Genomic DNA, 19,496 nt, shown 5'->3' with positions numbered 1-19,496 from the left:
TGGCTGGGAGAAGCTCTGCCACCTCATGTCACATGTCGGGTTTGTGCACCTATGGACAGACTGCTCTTAAGGACAGATGTGGTGAGAACCTCTCGGGGAACAGGGCCTACTGGACCCCAACACTGGACCTGGATCAGAAGAGGCCCCCGACTCTGTAAGCTGCACCAGCCAGGGGCCTCCCGCCGTCTGGGAGGCTGGCTCGGCTGAATGAGGACATCTTTGAGCTCAGCAGGGAGCCTGTGATGAAATATTTTAATATGCAGCCGACCTTCTGCTGTGAGCTTGGTAATTAGCACTTCTGAAAAATCAGTGCACTCCAGAATTTTAGCAAAATGAAAATGTTAATTAAGAAAGCAAAATTTCAAACCCCTTATAACATCAGGAGACATTCCAGCTGCACAAGATGACTTGGTGTTCTGCAGATGGGACTGGGGGGAGGCTTAACGGAACCGTTGTGGGGGGGGTCTTCCTTCCTGACGTGCCAGGGTCCCCACTGTGTTCTTGGGAGCCAGCACGCTGTGGCGGCTGTGAGGGACCAGCATCACCATGATGCACGTTAAATCTGGAGGCTATTGCTTCTAAAATGTCCTTTTAGGGGAGCCCAGTGACCACCCTTCAATCCTTAAAGACCCCTGAAAGGTAGAATGTAACTCAGGAGAAAAATAAGGAGTGGAGATAACAATTCTCAAAAGTAACCCAAAGAGAAAAGGATGGTGAGTAACTGTGCTTTCAACCCCTGAACCTTTAATTAATTAATGAGGTAAGACTTGGCTGCTATTCCAGAATCATAAATTATGACTGGAAAACCCAAGTTCTTAAAGCCTGGAGAATGACCCCCCCACATTATGAGATTATTTCCTCCCAAACAATGGAGTTTAATGCACCTGAGAAAGGGACCTGGGGGCCAGGGGTATCACATGGGGAAGGGATGCCACACGGCCCGTAACGAATCACCGTTGTTTGCTGAGTGCCGACTGTGGACTTGACGGGGTCGCCGCCGTGGGATTTAAGGACACGTAGCTCCTGGATAATTACACAAAATAGGTATCTTCATCACTCTCATTTTGTGGATGAGGAAATTGACTCAGAAGGGTCAAGGTCAAGAAAAGCTAATAGGGTCGTCTGGCTCCAAAGTCTATGTTTTTTCATCTTGTAATTTTCTCACCGTTTGAGCAAAATTTATCCTATCTTTGGCCCAGATTCAAGGCACTATTAGATTTCTCCTTCCATATCAGCGGCCAAGGAAGGGAATGGACACTTACTACGTCAAGCGAGGTTGCTCACAAGTTGTTTTCGTGACCTTCACAGCACGCTTTCGAGGTCTTTCTACCTGTTTATGAATGTGGAAGACAAGGCTCAAGGGGGTCACAGGAATTGTACGACCCTGTGAGGGGTGGAGGTGGGTTTCGGTCCAGCTTGGGCTGGTCACTCTTGGTTCCTTCCACTGTGGGAATGCTTCCCAGAGGCTGGCTAACCACCAAGCCCTTGATGAGTCTGGACCATTCCAGGGTATCACTGGTACTCTAATTTATTTTTTCCAATCAATTTCCTCTTTACATAAACAAGTTGCATTTATAAAGGAAATTCTCTATCACTAGTGTATACGGAACACCCGAATTCTTAGCAGTGAAGACGAGGTGAACATAAACACCGAAAGAGCCAACATCACTGCCAACTCCACCCTGGACGACTGAAAGCTGCGGACCTCAGGCCTGCAGTCTCTGTTAGGAGGAGAGATTAGCAGGAGCTAGGAGCTGTGGAAGACGGGCCCCGCGTCTGTAGGGCAGAGCCCGAGGAGAACTGAACACGGACTGCTCTCCTAACTAGCTCCCTTCACCTTCCTTAACGCGCTCACGGAGCCCCAGACTGGCCGCTGGACACGCGCTGCTTTGTACCGGCACGGAAGGGGCTCTGCCCGGGGAGCGTGGAGAGACACGGTCTCAGGAAAGCGTCAGGTTTGCACCAAACACTTTCAAGTTGCTTGTTACGCAGGACCCTAAGAAAGCCATCATTTCTGCCTCACAATTTATCACGTTTTGAAACAAAGACCTGAGAAACGCTGGGCTTTTGGGGCCTTGCTACTTGGTTCAGTGTCAACAATGCGGGTGGTGGGGCCACACTGGGGGCAGGCGGCCCCGAGGCAGTGGGCTACTTGGCATACAGAAAGCGCTCAAATACTGCCCAATGAGTCTGGCTCATGACCATCACCAGGAGGGGGAAGAGATCAGAGCTCATGAAACCAGGGCTTTTCCGTCCTGGACTCTTGCTTTTTGTGTGTGAGATTAAAATGAGAATGAAGTCAGATGTAAGGGGGCAAATATGAATTAGAAAAGTTATATCTGAAAAAACAAAACATAAAATAGTTCCAGAAAATATCCAATGCCTAGGAATACATCTAAGCAAGACACTTGGAAACAATTTATGGAGAACATTATAAAACTTTAGTGAAAGACATTTTTTTGAAAAAGTAAAAAACATTGGCTACTATACCATATATTGGAAAATTCAGTAGCTGAAGTTTATAAATTCTCCCTCTGCTGGGATGTAAACTTAACGTAATTCCAACTAATCTTCCAAAAGTGTTTCAACTAATGAATCACTGAACATTTCATCAAAACTAATGATGTACTGTATGGTGGCTAACTTAACATAATAAAAAAAAGATTTATTTTTATTTTGAGAGAGAGAGAGAGAGCATGCTCGAGCAGGGGAGGGCCCGCAGGAGAAGGAGCGAGGGCGTTCCAAGCAGACTCCCTGCTGAGCCCGGAGCCTGACATGGGGCTTGATCTCAAGACCCTGAGATCATGACCTGAGCTGAAATCAAGAGTCTGAGGCTTAACTGACTGAGCCACCCAGGCGCCCCTCTTCCAAAAGTGTTGTTAAAAGAACTGAACAAACTTATTTTAAACTCTGTGTTGTGTGTGCTTTGCAAATGTACACACACACTTGCACACACAGTGCCAAAGACAGGACATTTCCTGAGAACATGGTCAGGGGACCGGACACACCAGTGCACATGCGGTATAGTAGACATACGAACACCTACTGTGTGACAGACTTCACGTCACACCTGTTGTAAAGCTGCCATAATGGGGAAGCTATACTTCGGCTACATGGGTAGGCGTAAGGCCAGCTGGAGCACAGAGAGGGTCTGAGAGCAAACCCACACATACACAGGAAGCTCATAAATGGCAGAGGCGTCCTGAAAGATCAGTAAGGAAGGGAAAATTTTTTTTCAGTAAGTGGTTCTGGGACAACTCGTTCTTCTTATGGAAAAATAATTGTAAGTATGTTTCCCACCGTACCTCAAAATCAGTTTCTAGTGGATTAAAGATGTAATGTGAAGGTGAAAGTGTAAAAATGTTAGGAGATAAGGTAGGAGAATATCTTTACGTCCTCAGTGTGGGAAAGAACTTATTTAAATAGACATAAGAAATGCAAGCCATAAATGAATAAATTTGCTTTCATTGAAATTGCCACCTCTTCCTGCCAAAGCATGTCAAAGCAAGGGTGAAAGTGAAGCTATAAAATGAGAGAAAATACTGGCAATAATAAAATGGAGAAATAATTAGAATTCAAAATGTATGAAGAAATTGTACACATCAATAAGAAAGGGACAAACAACCCCAAAGAAAAATACGTGAAAGACACAGACGGGTGTCTCACCGAAGAGATAACATGAGTGGTAAATATACTATGAAAGAAATGGTAAAAATTGACAAGGCAAGAAACAACAAATGTTGGAGAGGATGTGGAGAAAGGGGATCCCTCTTACAGTGTTGGTGGGAATGCAAGTTGTACAGCCACTCTGGAAAACAGTGTGGAGGTCCCTTAAAAAGTTAAAAATTGAGCTACCCTATGACCCAGCCATTGCACTACTGGGTGTTTACCCAAAAGATATAGATGTAGTGAAGAGAAGGGCCATATGCATCCCAGTGTTCATAGCAGCACTGTCCACCATAGCTAAATCATGGAAGGAGCTGAGATGCCCTTCAACAGATGACTGGATTAAGAAGTTGTGGTCCACATATACAATGGAATATTACTCAACTATCAGAAAGAAAGATTACCCAACATTTGCAGCAACATGGACGGAACTGGAGGAGATTATGCTAAGTGAAATAAATCAAGCAGAGAAAGACAATTATCATATGGTTTCACTTATTTATGGAACATAAGAAATAGTAGGAAGATCGGTAAGAGAAGGAAGGGAATGAAGGGGGGGTAAACAGAAGGGGGAATGAACCATGAGAGACTATGGACTCTGGGAAACAAACTGAGGGCTTCAGAGGGGAGGGGTTGGGGGACTGGGATAGGCCGGTGATGGGTATTAAGGAGGGCATGTATTGCATGGAGCACTGGGTGCTATATGCAAATAATGAATCATGGAACTTTACATCAAAAACTAAGGATACACCGTATGATGACTAACATAACATAATAAAAAATTATAAAAAAAAAAAGAAAGAGTTCACATGAGAGACTATGGACTCTGAGCAACAAACTGAGGGCTTCAGAGGGGAGGCGGGTGGGGGAATGGGATAGGCTGGTGATGGGTAGTAAGGAGGGCACGTATTGCATGGTGCACTGGGTGTTATACACAACTAATGAATCATGGAACTTTACATCAAAAATAAAAATTAAAAATTAAAATAAAATGCTTAAAAAAAAGAAAAAGAAAGAAAGAAAGAAAGATACTAACCTCGCTAGGCATCGAACATACGCAGGTAAAAGCCCACAGGAGCGTTGGCAAATGCACACGGGAGGCGCAGGAATGTGCACAGCCATGCCACAAATAAATTTAAACTCACTAGTAATAAGCTGCACACCCACAGACAGGAGACTGGATAAAGGCGTTGGGATGTATTTGTACAATGAGAAAGACCCCATTAGAGCCCATGTATCAATAGCCACACCGAACACAGACAATGTCAGGTGCAAAACTCAAGCAACTCGAGGATAAACAACACATGCCAACAGCTACGTGGAGTTAAAACAAAAGTGATATGCTGTTTAGAGACTTACAAATAAAGCAGGAGGGAAGCAGAAAGAAAATTCAGTCCTGGTACGTCTGGTGGGGGCAGGGCACACAATGGGGGCCCCAGTGCCATGCAGCCCCACTCACCTGCCATGTGTCGTGCTGCGTGGAAGGTATGAGTGTTCATTTTACTCTTTGTACTTCGTGTGTGTGTGTGTGTGTTTTAAGATTCTATTAGAGAGAGAGAGAGAGAGCACAAGCAGGGGGACCAGCAGAGGGAGAAGCAGGCCCCCCACTGAGCAAGAAGGCCGATGTGGAACTCGATCCCAGGACCCTGAGATCATGACCTGAGCTGAAGGCAGACACTTAACCAACTGAGCCACCCAGGCGCCCCTGTACTTCATGTGAATTCTTAATAAAGTATTTCATTAACCTATAAAAATGCATCTGAAACAAAAATGTACATGTACAAAGTTAATATCAAATGTCGTCACCCCCTGGGGAAGGGGACACACCCAGTGTCCTTTGTTGTCTCCTTCTAAAAGAGCTCCTTGCTCCACTCCAATGTGAGTTATGTCCTCCTGGACGAAGGACCTGCTGTTTCACGGGAGGAATATTTTATTCCAGTTGGGGTCTGCTGTCTGCTCTGGGGTTCTGACGGCTCATTTATGGAACCCGCAGAGATTTCAGATGGAAATATCACGGGTGGGTCAATTTTTCATTTCCGTTCAGGATGCTAGTAGAGACCAAGGTAAGGGCGTTAGATTAATTACCCCAGAGGCTGTGTCAGGAGACCGTTGCTTTCTAGATACCACAAAATAGTTTCTTCTGGGTGCCTTGAATACGAATCTCATCATTCACAGTAATAATAACACTTTGTATTTGTAGGGCACTTAAAAGATTTTCAGAGACTCTTCATAGACATGAACTCATCTGGTCTTGAGATAAGTCATTCTGGCTTCTCAGCTGAGGACACGGAGCCCAGGTGTACAGTTTGGCACAAAACAGAAGCAGGGGCACCAAGACTCGGGTTTCAGTTCTGATAACCCGTGAGAACCCATGATCTTGGGCAAAAAATAACACACATTTTCTGAACTTCTATTTTCTCACTGCTGAATGAATGGAGATAAGGTTAATGAAAAAGGCCATATATGCAAAATGCCTCGCCTGGCCACCGGCGCGCTGGAAGCCCTAAGGGAAGGGCTGCTGTGTCCTTCGGTCCTGTATCTCAACCGATGCAGCCGTGCAGAGACAACCTGCCCTCTGAGCCTGTGCGTCTGTGCCTTCAGGCTGTCACTTCAGTATACTTGATTGCTTACAGGTTTGGTTGGAGAACAGCACACAAAAAACGGTTAATGTGTATAAACATCTATATCCATGTGGGCAATGACTGCTCACCTACCGTGAGAAGGAAAAGAAAACAAACCAGTTTTGAGATGTCTTAATATTAACTTTGCACTTCATCGAGGGGCCAGGAGCACAGCAAACCACAAGGCAGTTAGCGACCTCCCGGAAGTGTGTGCTGTCGGTCTGATGGGGTCCGGCTGCCTCTAGGAAGGGACAGTGTCACTGGAAATGTTTTAATGGCCGGCAGTTTCAATGTAACACACTCCTTTGTTACAGGCCTGGTGGTTAAAAACATAACCTCAATAATCTCACAGATTCTTGGTTTTGTCATGGAGTTGGAAGGTGGCCATGAGGCTTCACGGTTTACGTAAGAGTCCACCCAGTCCCCTCCTGCCAGCATCTGAGCCCATGATGCGCACACCTGGCTGCACGTGACACACACCTGGGAGCTCTCACGCAGCCTGATGCCCAAGCCCCACCTGGGTCTAAACACACCAGAACCTCTGGTCATGGCGCCCACGTTAGTCCTTACAGAGTTGGCGCAGTGGAGCTGAGAGCTGTTCGTCTTAACCGTATAGATTGGCCATAGACCGGCCAGTAAAATTTCAGAGTTATTGGAAGAAAGGATTTACAGACTGCCACTTCATTGGGAAATCACAAATCGGCTGGCGCGTGTCTTTCTGACCCAGGAGGTGAACGGAGGCCCCAGCTGCTTGACAGGCCGGCTCTTTTCTGACACTGATTTCCAGCCCAGATACGATTCAACAGGGATACGGGGAGATGACCGGCGCTGCGTAGGAACTGATGAGATGAGCCGCAGTGAGGCTCCGTTATGTGTCGTCAGTCTAGAACAGATAGTTCACTTTTCCACTGACTTGTTAATTTATTCTTTTATTATTCTGTACTTTTTGGGAGGAAGATTTTGGAGTCAGCTAATCTTATAAAGCAGAACACAGGAAATTTAAAAGACAGAATTCACTAAGCAACCTTGAACCTTGTCCTGGGGTGATTAGATTTAGAGGAAATAACAAGCTGTGACTTGAGGGGACATTTCAGTCATCCAAATTTCATTAAATATTCACATTTCTCAGTTAATTTAAAAAATATATGAGCTCCTATGGCTATGGAGAAAATAAGCTTAATTACATAAATACATGTATATGCCACCGTAATTTCTTTGAAACTCTGGAAGTTTACTGGAATTTGACTGAGCCTGAGCTTGAAGGTGATGTCACAGGTAATGACAGGCTGAAAAGGTCCAGAGTGAAGGGAGGTGTGCCACAAGTTATGGCCCAAGACGGCAGGTCAGCTAATTTCTACCTTAGGGTGAAAACAGACGAAACAGGACAAATGAGATTGGGGTTTATGTTTCTACTGGGAAAGGTAATCAACTTGAACCTTGGTAAATAATATGCCTGAACTGAGTAACTGAATAGTTCCTCCATGCTTACTGGTAGTGAGTCTATGTTCCAGGGACCAGGAGGAGGTTCTGAAGGAGCTTGTAGTCTGCTGGGGAAGAAAATAAGGAAACAGGACAGAACTGCACGGGGTGATACTTGATGACGGGGAGGACGGCACAGGTAGGAGATGAAGCACAAGGGTCTCTAGCCCAGTGTCGGCTGCAGGGGGAGGACGTGGGAAACCACAGGAGTGAGCGGAGATCTGAAAGGCAATGTGGCTTCATCCGGGCAAGGCAGGTTGGCTGAGCAGTGGATGAGTGTGCTCCCACTGACAGGACAGCACGTCAAGTTCCAGGGACTGGATGTAGTTCACTGTGGCCGTCCTCAGCCTGGGGACATAGGAGGCAGTTGGGGGGACAGCAGGGAGCACACTTAGGAGGGGCTCAGGGGTTTGGGCTTTCTCCCTAAAGGCCACATAACAGTGGAAAGGTTTTGTGTGGGAGAGTGGACACTGTCACTCAGTTGCAGAATGGAGAACATTCTGGAGCAGGGGTGGATTTGGGGAGGGAGACAGGCAGGCAGAGCTGTTACAGGAACCCAGGTGTGAGGTGGTGGTGGGAATGGAGAGGCAAAGATGACTTTCAATAACACCAAGACCGCAGGACTCACAGGACCGAGGATGGATCAAGACCGGGAAGAGGAAGGCGGGGGAGTCGAGTGTGCAGTGCAGATTTGGACAACAGAAGAGATGGGGGTGCCTCTGGCTGAGGAGCAGGTACCGCACAGGACACACGGAAGGTCTGGCAGAAACCCGGGGAGGCCAGGTGACAGATGAGCAGAACCCGGTGGGGCCGCAGAGGGCAGGGCGCCCTGCAGGCGTGGTGCATGCGGGAACGGACCCAGCCTGCTGTGCGGGCACAAAGCCTCAGCAGCAAGGTCATGGACCTGGACCTGGCTCATCCCCCTGCATTCATTAAATCAGGCCCAACTGAGGAAATAAAAACATAATTCTGCCCGTTAATGGCCATCAAAGCCATTATAGTAAAAACTCAAACCATTCAGATAAATGATTAGGTTTCCAAGCTGAAGAACAAACAAAAATCAATTTGCTAATTTGTTATGTGCTCTTTGTCAGTAGAAGAAGCTGAACTAGGTTTTAGCCTTGCTATACATAAAAATAAACACAGTCCAAAATAAATAAAACGGGATCTGTTTTTTGGGGGGGGAGGGGCAGAGGGAGAGAGAGTATCTCAAGTGGACTTCACCGCCCAGCCAGGAGCCTGATGCAGGGCTTGATCTCACAACCCTGAGATCATGACCTGGAACCGAAATCAAGAGTCAGATGCTTAACTGACTGAGCCACCCAGGTGCCTGGGATCTGGTTTTTCTGTTTTTTTTTTTTTTTGTTTGTTTGTTTGTTTTTTAAAGATTTTATTTATTTATTCGACAGAGATAGAGACAGCCAGCGAGAGAGGGAACACAAGCAGGGGGAATGGGAGAGGAAGAAGCAGGCTCATAGTGGAGGAGCCTGATGTGGGGCTCGATCCCATAATGCTGGGATCACGCCCTGAGCCAAAGGCAGATGCTTAACCGCCGTGCCACCCAGGCGCCCCTTGTTTTTGTTTTTTAACTGACTCATCAATTATCTATGCTCCCTTGTAGTATTGTTCTTTTTAGAATGCAATTTAAACTATATTGAACTTATAGTTTTTTTTTTAAGGTAAATTTAAAGTCTAACTATCATGAGCTCTCCAAGAGTCAGATGGGTAACATAAAAAAGCTCACGAACTGTGAACACAGCTAGGTCAGAGTAGAAAGACAATGGTGTCAGGGAAGGTTCCTTAAACAAGTGAAGTGTATGACTTTCCAGTATTTGTAATTGATTTGTAATAATCAATAAAGGCTAACAAAATGCTATAAAGAAGGAGTCCCGTGAAGTCTGTTTTGAAGAGAAGGCAGAAGGAATCATTTGCAAGTAATTGAGTTAGATGTTGCTGAAATATCTCCAAAGCTCTTGGAAGCACCTTCTTTCACGTGAGCTCAACATTGTCTGTGCTGGGCCCTAAGTATCTCGTGTTGCTTCCCAGTCTAGACAAGATCACTGGAGGGTAAGTGGGGGATGCACGTCAGCAAGTCGGACTCTTCCCTCTGATGTTAAACAGGACGAAATCACCTTAGGTGTCTCGGTGGGGTAAACACAGAGGGGGTTTTATCCTCTGAAATTCCTGTGGAAAGCCAAAGGTTCCAGTTCTTTGGTTAGAAAGTTCGGTTCAGCCTGTTCTTGACAAGTTTTAATAGGGAAGACTTGTATCTTTGTTTTGAGATGATTCATAGCATAACCAACAGTTTAAGGAGAAAAAAAAAGTCTGACTCAAAAATCCCAAAGTCTTTCCGTCGTGTTGCTCATAACCTGCTGAGCCAACTAAGCATCAGACAAGTTGTTAAATCTTAAAAGTTTTAGGTTATGACACCAGGTTTTTCCAGTTTCTATGAGTTTGGGACCTTATGCCCATAAACCTGACATTTAATTTTACTTTCCCTTCTGGATGTCACTCATTTAACAAGTATTTGTTGAAAACCTGTACTCCGCTAGATACGGAACGACGCGCTGCGGGCCACCAGAACGCAATGGAAAACACCCTTGTCCTTGAGCAGCTTACGTTTGACCTGGGAGACAGTTATTCAGAACTGAAACAGGTGAACAAGAAAACAAAGAGGCCCTTGATGATGTGCTAGGATCTGTGGCATGGACGAGGTTCCAGCAGTTTCGAGGAAGAAGAGGTCCTTCTACAGAGACAAGGATGTGGAACCATTCCTTTGACATTTTCTGATTGTGAAACATTTTAGGAAACATGATGAAGAGGTGTTCCCTCCACTCAAACGGGAGAAGTCCACAAGAAGGTCTAAAAGCCCATTACGAACACGAAGAAGAACTCTTAGCAGCTAAATGGTTCAGAGCACCGCTTAGGACACTGGAAAAATCCCCAAATGGCCAGAACCCACTCTCCATGTAATGGGGGATGTCTGCCCGGGGCTGCGGATAGAACTGTGGCCTCCACCCCGGCGCCTCCATCATGGGTCAAAAAAGGTTATTTTAATTTATAACTGCCTGGTTACGTGATCTAAGGAAACGATCAGTAAATGTACTCTTTCTTCATGTAGCGTTCTTGTCCTGCTTTTAAATTCTATTTGGTAGATGATCCTGAAATTCTCTGACCTCCAATTCGCAAGGTTGATGTGGGCACCCTTTGAAATTAGATTCTTCATAAGAATACTACACTGCTTCCAGCACAATTGCATTAGGGAAGCTCTGATGAGGCAGGAAACATAGTTTATGCTCCAGACCAACATGCACGACGAGGTCAGGCCTGGTTTTCAACCCTAAATCTACCCTTCTTTTAATTGCCTTGGCTTACAAGTGAGTCCTGGAAAACGTCTCACGGGTTTGCTGCAGGGCCAGGAAAAAGGACACATTTGCATAACGCTTTGAAACCAACGGAATTACAGGCACTGCCATCTCCGAGGACTGGCTTATTCCTGACCGTACCCCCCAGAACGCACTGCACTCCACCCCGTGCGAGGCTGGCACACATGTCGACCAAGTGGAATTCCTATACCTCAGACTTGACAATGAGTTTTCTTGTTTACCCCATTTTTAGTGAATATATATAATGTTGTTGTATCCAGGAAACTTTTAGAAGTGGGTAAAATGTGCATAGTTTGGCCAGGCCAAAATAATTATCTTTCCCCATATGTAAAACATATACCAAACACCTTATTTTTAGTCCTAATACTAATTAAGAGATGACGTATTTCCCATGGTCACATACAGTCTACCTACCATTTTTAAACGACAGCTCACCCTGCCAATGGCCCTGCTTTGGCAAATCTCTCTCCTGTAAACACTTAGGATACTTACAGCCTTTAAAAATTATTATTTATAGACGACAGGGTGATGGATGTGTCGTGTATACTGCTTTTGGTTTTTCTGTAGAAGGGACTTGGGTGCTCAACATGTGGGCATGTCTCTGGGACGCTTACCTCGTAGTTCTGCATTGTTTTAAGAAGGAATTTTCTCTTACAACCTCCCCTGTATTCACACAGCAAGACAAAAATTTTTTAAGCTCCACAGTTTACTATTTACATTATTTCCTTCACTTCCTCCAAAATCCCACAGTCATGAGTTACTTATGTGTTTGGAAATCCCCCTGTCTTCAGAGAGCCTATTGGTGGAAGGAAGAAGTCCCACCCGCGGCCTCCTAATTCCCCTCGCTCTTCACCTGTGACCATCAGGCCTCTCTGCTACGCTGCCCCATCCACTCAGGCTAAGTGACAGAAACTCAGCGTACTTACTGGAATGCACATTAAGTGGCTGAGTCCCACTGGGACGCGAAGACATAGCATATTGTGTTAAACTTGAAGGGTACCCTTGGTGAGCCAGTAAATCACTCACTACACCGCTCCATCCATTATTTGAGGATACACAAGGCAATTTCCATCCCGGTGATATTAATTTCTTGGCTACTGTCATGGACTTCAGTGCCCATGATGAATGTTTTTACAATGAATACCAAATTAACCCAAACTGATTAGAGGCTTTTATAAGTTATTAATGGGATGTCACTTCAGTCTGGTCCTCCCCCTGTCTACGACATTTCATTAAATAATCTCCTCTTGCTGGAAAGATCAATCTTTCTCCCCTCATTGGACTTGTCGACATCGATAAAACGCTGTTTGCCCCCTTGGTGACTCAGAACCGCGTGAGCAATAATGCCCTTGGGGAGACCGCGCATCCGTTTCTGCTCAGGTGCCTGGTGGCTGCCTGAGGAGTGGGAGAGCCCCTGTCCAGCTCAGGACCGCAGGACGGGCCAGCTGGTGCATGGAGGGGCTGGGACAGGGAAGCAGGAGGACCACAGGCTTTCCCTCAGCATTACCGAGATATAATTGGCACATAACATTGTATAAGTTTAAAGTGATTTGATACTTTCTTGAAATATTACCCCATCCCTCCTGTCACACACATAATTACCATTTTGTAAGTCAGACAGAGAAAGACAAATCCTGTATGATCTCACTTCCTGTGGAATCTAGAAAGTCTGAACTCATGGACACCAAGAGTAGAAAGGCGATTACGAGGGCCTGGGGGTGGGAGGAAGGGGAGACGGTGGTCTCAAGGGTACAGACTTCCCCCTGGAAGATGATTAAGTTCTGGGGATTGAATGCCCAGCTCTTCAGTAAAGAACATAGTCCCTCTGTTTGAGGGATAATTTCTGGGGTAGCATCAGAGCAGGACAATCACTGTCACCTGCTAATGGCCTTTTCTAAGGAGACAGACAAGTGCAGACCTACTAGGAGCTACAGGCTTAGAGGAACAGGGATGGGTGGTACTTTTTCTGAACAGCATCCTTCACCCCCTAGGAACTGGAGAAGAGCCAAAGAAGAGACTGAGCCGTCTGGACGCCCAACCCTCATGGGCTGCATTTCCTTGCATTACCACGTGTAGCCTAACTCACCGTCAGACACAAACCAAACGTCCATTGGAGGAAATCCTTATTTTTTTCCTCACTCTCTACATTTTGGTTAAGCCAAGTAATTATTCTAGTAGCAACAACAGAGCCATCATTTACTGAGTGTTTTCTTCATCCTAATTTCTACACCATGCACTTCAAATAAATTAACTTAATCCATACAGTGACGCCTTGAGGATACACATTATTATCCCCATCTTACAGACAAGGAAACCAAGGCTTGGAGAGATTAAGTATGTTAAGACCATACCTTTGGTAAGTGCCAGAACCAAGATCTGAATGTGGTCTTTTGACACTAAAGCTTTTGTTTTTAATGGCCTTTAAAAAACAGAACTAAATAAACTTTCCTTTCCTTCTAAGGCTCCAAATTAGGACCTTCAGATTCTGAGATGGAACAGGTGGCTGAAATGCTATGGTGGGGTTTTCGGATAAGGGCTCGTGGGTTCAAAGCTGGGTTGTTCCCGGGCTCCTGCCGTCTCGCTCCCAGCACGACAGCAGGTGTCCTGGCTGCACCTGCCCGTCTGTGGGGGCAGGTTGGGGCTGCGGGGTGAGTGCCCCCCACTCGTCCCTTCTACACTTTGCTATCCCACAGAGAGCAGGTGGTCCTCCCTGTGCTGTCAGCATTTCTGTGGATGCAAACTCCTGAGAGGTGCCCAAAGCAAATCCTCACACCTATTACCTCTCTGCTCTTTATTCCATTTAACAGAGCATTTTGGTGTTTCAAGAACAATCTCTTCATCTGGTATCTTATGTTGAATTATTGACATTTTGGTAGCATGAATTTTTACAATGCTAATGGGCTATCTTTAAAGATTCTTTTCCTTGGGCTCCCGGTGGCTCAGTAGGTTAAGCATCTGCCTTTGGCTTGGGTCATGATCCTGGGGTCCTGGGACTGGGTTCTGTGTAGGGCTCCCTACTCAGTGGGAAGCCTGCTTCTCCCTCTGCTCCTCCCCCTTGCTCATGATCTCTCTCTCTCTCTCTCAAATAAATACTTGTTCTTTACAGCAGAAACCTGAATGCCATGAAGTGACCCAGAGTGAGCACGAAAACCTTCAGCTCGAATTCTTCTGAATGACTCCTAGAGGAATAACTCGTTTGCTAGGAGTCAACGCTAGTGAACAGGGGAGGTGAGACCCTTGTTCTCTTTTGCTGTTGATACGTTAGAAAGAAGCTTCAGCAAAATGGTGCTAAGCAGGCAGAACACACCAGTGAGGCCCAAGCACTCACAAGAAGTTGAGTTTTGGAGTTTAGTTTCCTTAGACCAGACTCAGTCGTTTGAGAGCCACAGCTGGGACGTGGCAGACCAGAGAACGCAGGTGGAGGATGGCCCAGGGACCGTAGAGGTGCCCATGGCAGGTAGCTCAGAGAACACGGGTCTGAGGGAGGGAGGGGCGCTGGGACTCTGGGGGGAAAGCCTGATGGCAGGTGGGGACCTGTGAAAACGGGGACCCCGTTAATTCCCTCAAGAAGGACTTCAGAGTCCTGGCTGAGACTTTTGCAAGGGGCTGCACAGTTCTGATGGGAAGAACATCACGCAAGGGGGAATATGGAGCAAGGAGGAGATGATGTCCGTCAGGAGGGCCTTGTTGCAGGCGGCACCACTGCCTCCAGACTGGCGGCCACGAGTCTTGGTGGAAACAAGGCCAGCACCCACGCAGGGCAGTCACCCATCTCCCGCAGCCCGACTGTGGGCAGGACCCGGAGTGTGTGCAGAGGGGACGGAGACGCAGTGGGGGAGGGCGGGGCGGCACGAAGCAGCTGCCGGTGCTGACAGACGCCTTGTCCACTAGGTGGAAAGAACCACGCCTTTCTTCTGCATCTCCAGGATCTAGTGGAGGGTCTAGAGCACGGGAAGGGTTCAGTAGGCATTTACGAAACAGTACACAAATGAGTGAATAATGACTATGGAAACTGTGCATACACAAAGGACTGGCCTTCCAGGTCCTTCGCAGGTAGCTTGCTGACCGGCCACAGCAACTGTTGGTCACATCCGTCACCCCGAGAACACTTGGGGCCAGGTGAATAGTTTGAGAGTCCAGCTGCCCAGCCCTGAGACCTCGTCAGGAGAGTTGCTATCTGAACCATTTATGAAGAAGCCACTTAAGTGGGTTCCTCGACTCTCCTTGGTAAGTTATTCTGTTCATGACTCTCCCTGGAGAAGTATCCCAGGGCCTAACAAGCCATGTAAGCAAGGCAATTTTTCATACCGTGTAGCTGAAATCTCCCCATTTGGGTAAACAATTTTATTCTCGTCTCCAGGGAGACACAGAGCAGTCTCTCACGGACGTCCGCACCACTGCCTCGCGTGCCCCCGGAGACTGTGAGAAAGTCAGCTTCCTCTCCTGCGCAGGAGAGCAGAGCCTGTGAGCGTTCCTGAGTTTTCTTCAGCTGGATTGTCACCCCCACCCCGTCCCCTGCACGCCTGGGACAGCTCCAATCCCGGTTCTGGCAGAGTCCCCAGTCGACCACTCTAGCTGCTCTTCGTTTGTCACAGGCTCAAGCCATCCCGACCCTAAAGAACTCCCAACAGGCTTATTAAATGTCCCTTTCAAAGCTGTTCATTTATCACCATGGTGGTAGCAGGCCAACCAAAGAGAAACCCGTTCTCCCTGTCTCTGATCATCTGAGTGCAGTGTCAAAGACGCCAGCCTCGAATCCTTACGTCGGCTCGCGCCATGCGGTCATATTTGCAGATGTCTCCATGGCACTTGGCTCGAAAGGAAAACGCTGTCAGTCCACAGTGCTGCTAAGATCCCTCCGTGTGCACGCTGGTGTGCTGAGACACGCCCAGGAGGCCTGACCGCCAGGTGTGTGCCAGGGACGCACGGAAGGCCCCACGGCCACCCTTGGCGTCCGTGGTTATGAAATGTCCTCGCAGAGATGACGTCTGAGACAAGGAAATGATATCTCCAGATAGACAACTCGATCGTATTCGAGGTCAGCAGAGATAAGACTTCACCTAAATACACAAACATGCGTGGGGGCAGGGCTTCACGAAAAGATCCAGAAAAAGAAACTCTGACGGGCTCTCTATGCGGACAGAGATTCATCTGCAGAGGACAGATGAAGAGAGATACAGTCTGGGGAAAATTTTGAAATCACTTCTGTTTTCAATGCAAATGGCTATGGACACTGCCCACATAAAGATGGGGTGGGGGAAGCAAGGGGAAGACACCTCCTCCACACTTCACGTATGTTTCCTCATTTAATCCCATTTAATCTAGCAAATCCATTTTCCCGTTTTCAGGCTCAGCAGGTACATCAAATTCTGGAAGCAACGTGGTTATCCATCATGAACACCTGAGCTCATGGACCAATGCCATCCCAGACACTTTACCGGCAGAAAGGAGGCCTCCCCACATCCGCCTTCTCCTTTCCTCTAACAATGGGCCAGTCAGGCAGGATTTATTCCCTATGATGTCATCCGAAGGTCCAACAAAAGTCACCCTAACAGCCGAGAGCCACTAACTGGAGGCCACAGGGAGGGACGGGGGAAAATGTCATCAGTCCACTCCCGGTGATGGGTGCCGTCTCCCTAGGGTTTATGGGTTCCCCGAGCCAAGTGCATTGCTGAAATCCCTCCCCACAAGGAGGGGGTGATGCTCGGAAAGCCCGCTGGTGAACTTGAACTGCAGCTGTGCTCTCCGTGCCCAAAGGAGAATTACTCATTTCTGTCTGACTCAATATAATTAGAGCAGATTTCCTTTGGGGAGCACTATTTACCTTTTAAAGTAAAATGGCAACGAGGGATTTGTTAGTGTTTGCAAGGGCCGCTCACGGGTTGCAGATTTCCTTCGCCGAGCGAGTGCAGGATGAGTAGCCATCACAAGTGTGCCAGTCCCTGGGCTCAGGCTTTTCTCAGTGGAGGACAGCCAAGGGAGCATACGGTCCCCTGAAACACCGGTCGGCAAACACAGCCTCAGGGCCAAAATTCCTGTTTGCGTAAGTAAAGTTTTACCAGAACAAAATAACGTCTCTGCATGCTCTTTCTATACTGTCCACAAATGCTTTCTCTCTACGATAGCAAAGTGGAGTCGTGGAGACCAAGACCCTATGGGCTTGCAAAGCCTAAAACATCTGCTACAGGCCCCTACAGGAAAAGTGTGCTGAGCCCTGCTGCCACGTACAGGACACTCTCAAGGGTGAGTTACATCGCCTACTATGCTCGGTACAAGGACTGTATCATAAAAACACCAAAGTTCAAAAAAGTTTAAGAACTCAAAACTTCCACGAGCCCATTAGTCCTTTTGGTACTAAGCCCAAATATCAGCAATTACTACTTCACTGAGCATTCATTTCCTTGGAGCAGAAAGGAAGTCAAAGGTCCGTCCCCGTAAGTAATATCCTGAGCATCCACATGGATCCTGGCTACTTGCCTTCACCCAATTACTCTGTGTTTAAGTGACTGAGGATCACAAGAACGTATTAAGTAATCATCCATCCATCCATTCATGCATTTGTTTTTGACCTCAACAAATACTTATTGAGTACCAGGTGCTGTGCTAGGCCCTCGGAATACAAGATGACAGTGCCGGATGCCTAGAGGAAGCTGGCCGAATGCAGGTGAGACATATCGGTGGCACTGAGACATCATAGCGCCAGGAGCTCGTGTGGGGACGCGGGAGTCTGGAGGCGGAGCCCAGTGGCGCAGGGAGGGGAGTCAGGGAGGCTCTCTCAGAGAAACTGAGGCATAATTAGCTTTGCTGCCAGCTCCTCTTTAAGAGGTTAAGTGTGAGGACTCTGTAATCACTCAGACCACCCTAGAGCCTAGAAAGCTTGACATGAGTATAGTCGATTGTCCCAGAGGCAACGGCGGCTTCAGGTAGGGAAGGGGCCAGCCTAGTAAGTAAGCGGTCTGGAGAGTGAACAGTGTGGAGCCCCATCTGCCTCCAAATTCCAGACACGGTTCTAATGTCACGCATGCACACACACATGCCTCCTCCTTTAGTAAACTGTGGGTTAGTTTTTCTGGGAGCCACAGGATCAGGTTGTACGGCCTCTGTTCCAGGGTCTGGCCTCCCTGTGGGCTGAGGGTGAGGCGTGAGTCCATAAGCTGCGTGGTAATCCCTGGGTGACAAGGAGAGAGGCGGCAGGTCTTCGGAAAGATGCCTTGACCAGTGTGAGAGTCTCGATGTCTTTTTCCTGACGTCTGTAAGAAGGCTGTCCCCCTGGGGTTTCCCGTGAGCTGGGGGCGAGGTCTGCCTGTGAAGCTGTGGGCAGCAGGCCGCCCAGGGATCATGGAGAGCAGGGAGGTGCCATGTCACTTGTACGGAAGGACTGGATGGCTGGGGGTACGATCTGCTTCCTGGAAACAGTCAGGATTTCAGAGGGATTCAAAGTCGGCTGTTGGAGACTCGGTCTTGAACACTTTGGGCTCCCTGCTGGAAGCTGCAGGTCCTCCTTGCGTGAGAGTTACCGCCTCTGAGGAAAGGCGAGCTTTGTCTCCTTGCACTGACTGGAGGACTGGTGTCCGTCTGCCACGGCCTCCCGACCTCCCCTCACTGGCTGATTCCCATTGGCTAACCATGCTTTCCGGATCCTCAGGACTGTGTGGCTGGCGCTGGGTCCCCTGTAGTAACAGCTAGGACAGCTCTGTGGTCCATATGATCCTTTTCTTTAAACTGTTTCAAGGCAATGGAACTAACACGCAACCAAGGGAATATAATCGTATCTCTGGGAAAAATAAGACTATTTTAATTCCTAAGACAGAAGACAGATGGTCCAATACCATCTCACCCCAAGCTTTTGAACATAATCATTTTCTGTGTTATTTTAGGAAAAGAGTTTTTGAAATGCAGCTTTACATAATCAGCATCAAGAAGCAGGAGGACATGGTGACCTGGGCCCAGGCCACGTCACCTGACCTCATCCTGCAGGGGCTTCCTGCAGGGGGCGCTGCAAACTCCCGGAAGAAAGTTGAGCAGAACGGACAACTCTCGCCTGCTTTAGATTCGGGTAATGCTGGAGCTGGAGCACACCTGAGAGATCATCCTATCCTCGCTTCTCACTCAACATTCGGGCCGGCTGACTGCCGGGTGACAGCTGAGGGTTAGGATAACACCCAGGACTAGAACCCCCTCCTCTTAACTGCTGTTTGCTCAGAGCCCTGCGCGCCAGGCCGGCGTGGCCATTCAGTTTCTGGAGGCAGGTCAGTTTGGCCAAGCCGAGTGGGAGTCTGTGTAGGTGTCTGATGTGGAGCTGCGAGGCTGTGCTGGCTGCGTGCGGACCTCACTTGCCGGGAGC

General features: G+C 47.7%; 1 protein-coding gene across 2 annotated transcripts in view; it reads right to left on the bottom strand.

Annotated features, from left to right (window-relative positions):
• The window catches only part of DPP6 (dipeptidyl peptidase like 6), an 883,822-nt gene that overhangs the window by 142,059 nt on the left and 722,267 nt on the right, over window positions 1–19,496 (bottom strand). The gene's annotated exons all lie outside the window — the stretch shown is intronic.

This window comes from Ursus arctos, unplaced genomic scaffold (genome assembly GCF_023065955.2).
Source record: "Ursus arctos isolate Adak ecotype North America unplaced genomic scaffold, UrsArc2.0 scaffold_3, whole genome shotgun sequence".
In the NCBI taxonomy this organism is placed as follows: domain Eukaryota; kingdom Metazoa; phylum Chordata; class Mammalia; order Carnivora; family Ursidae; genus Ursus; species Ursus arctos.
Note: the sequence above shows the minus strand (reverse complement) of the source record. Positions and strands in the feature narration are given on the sequence as shown.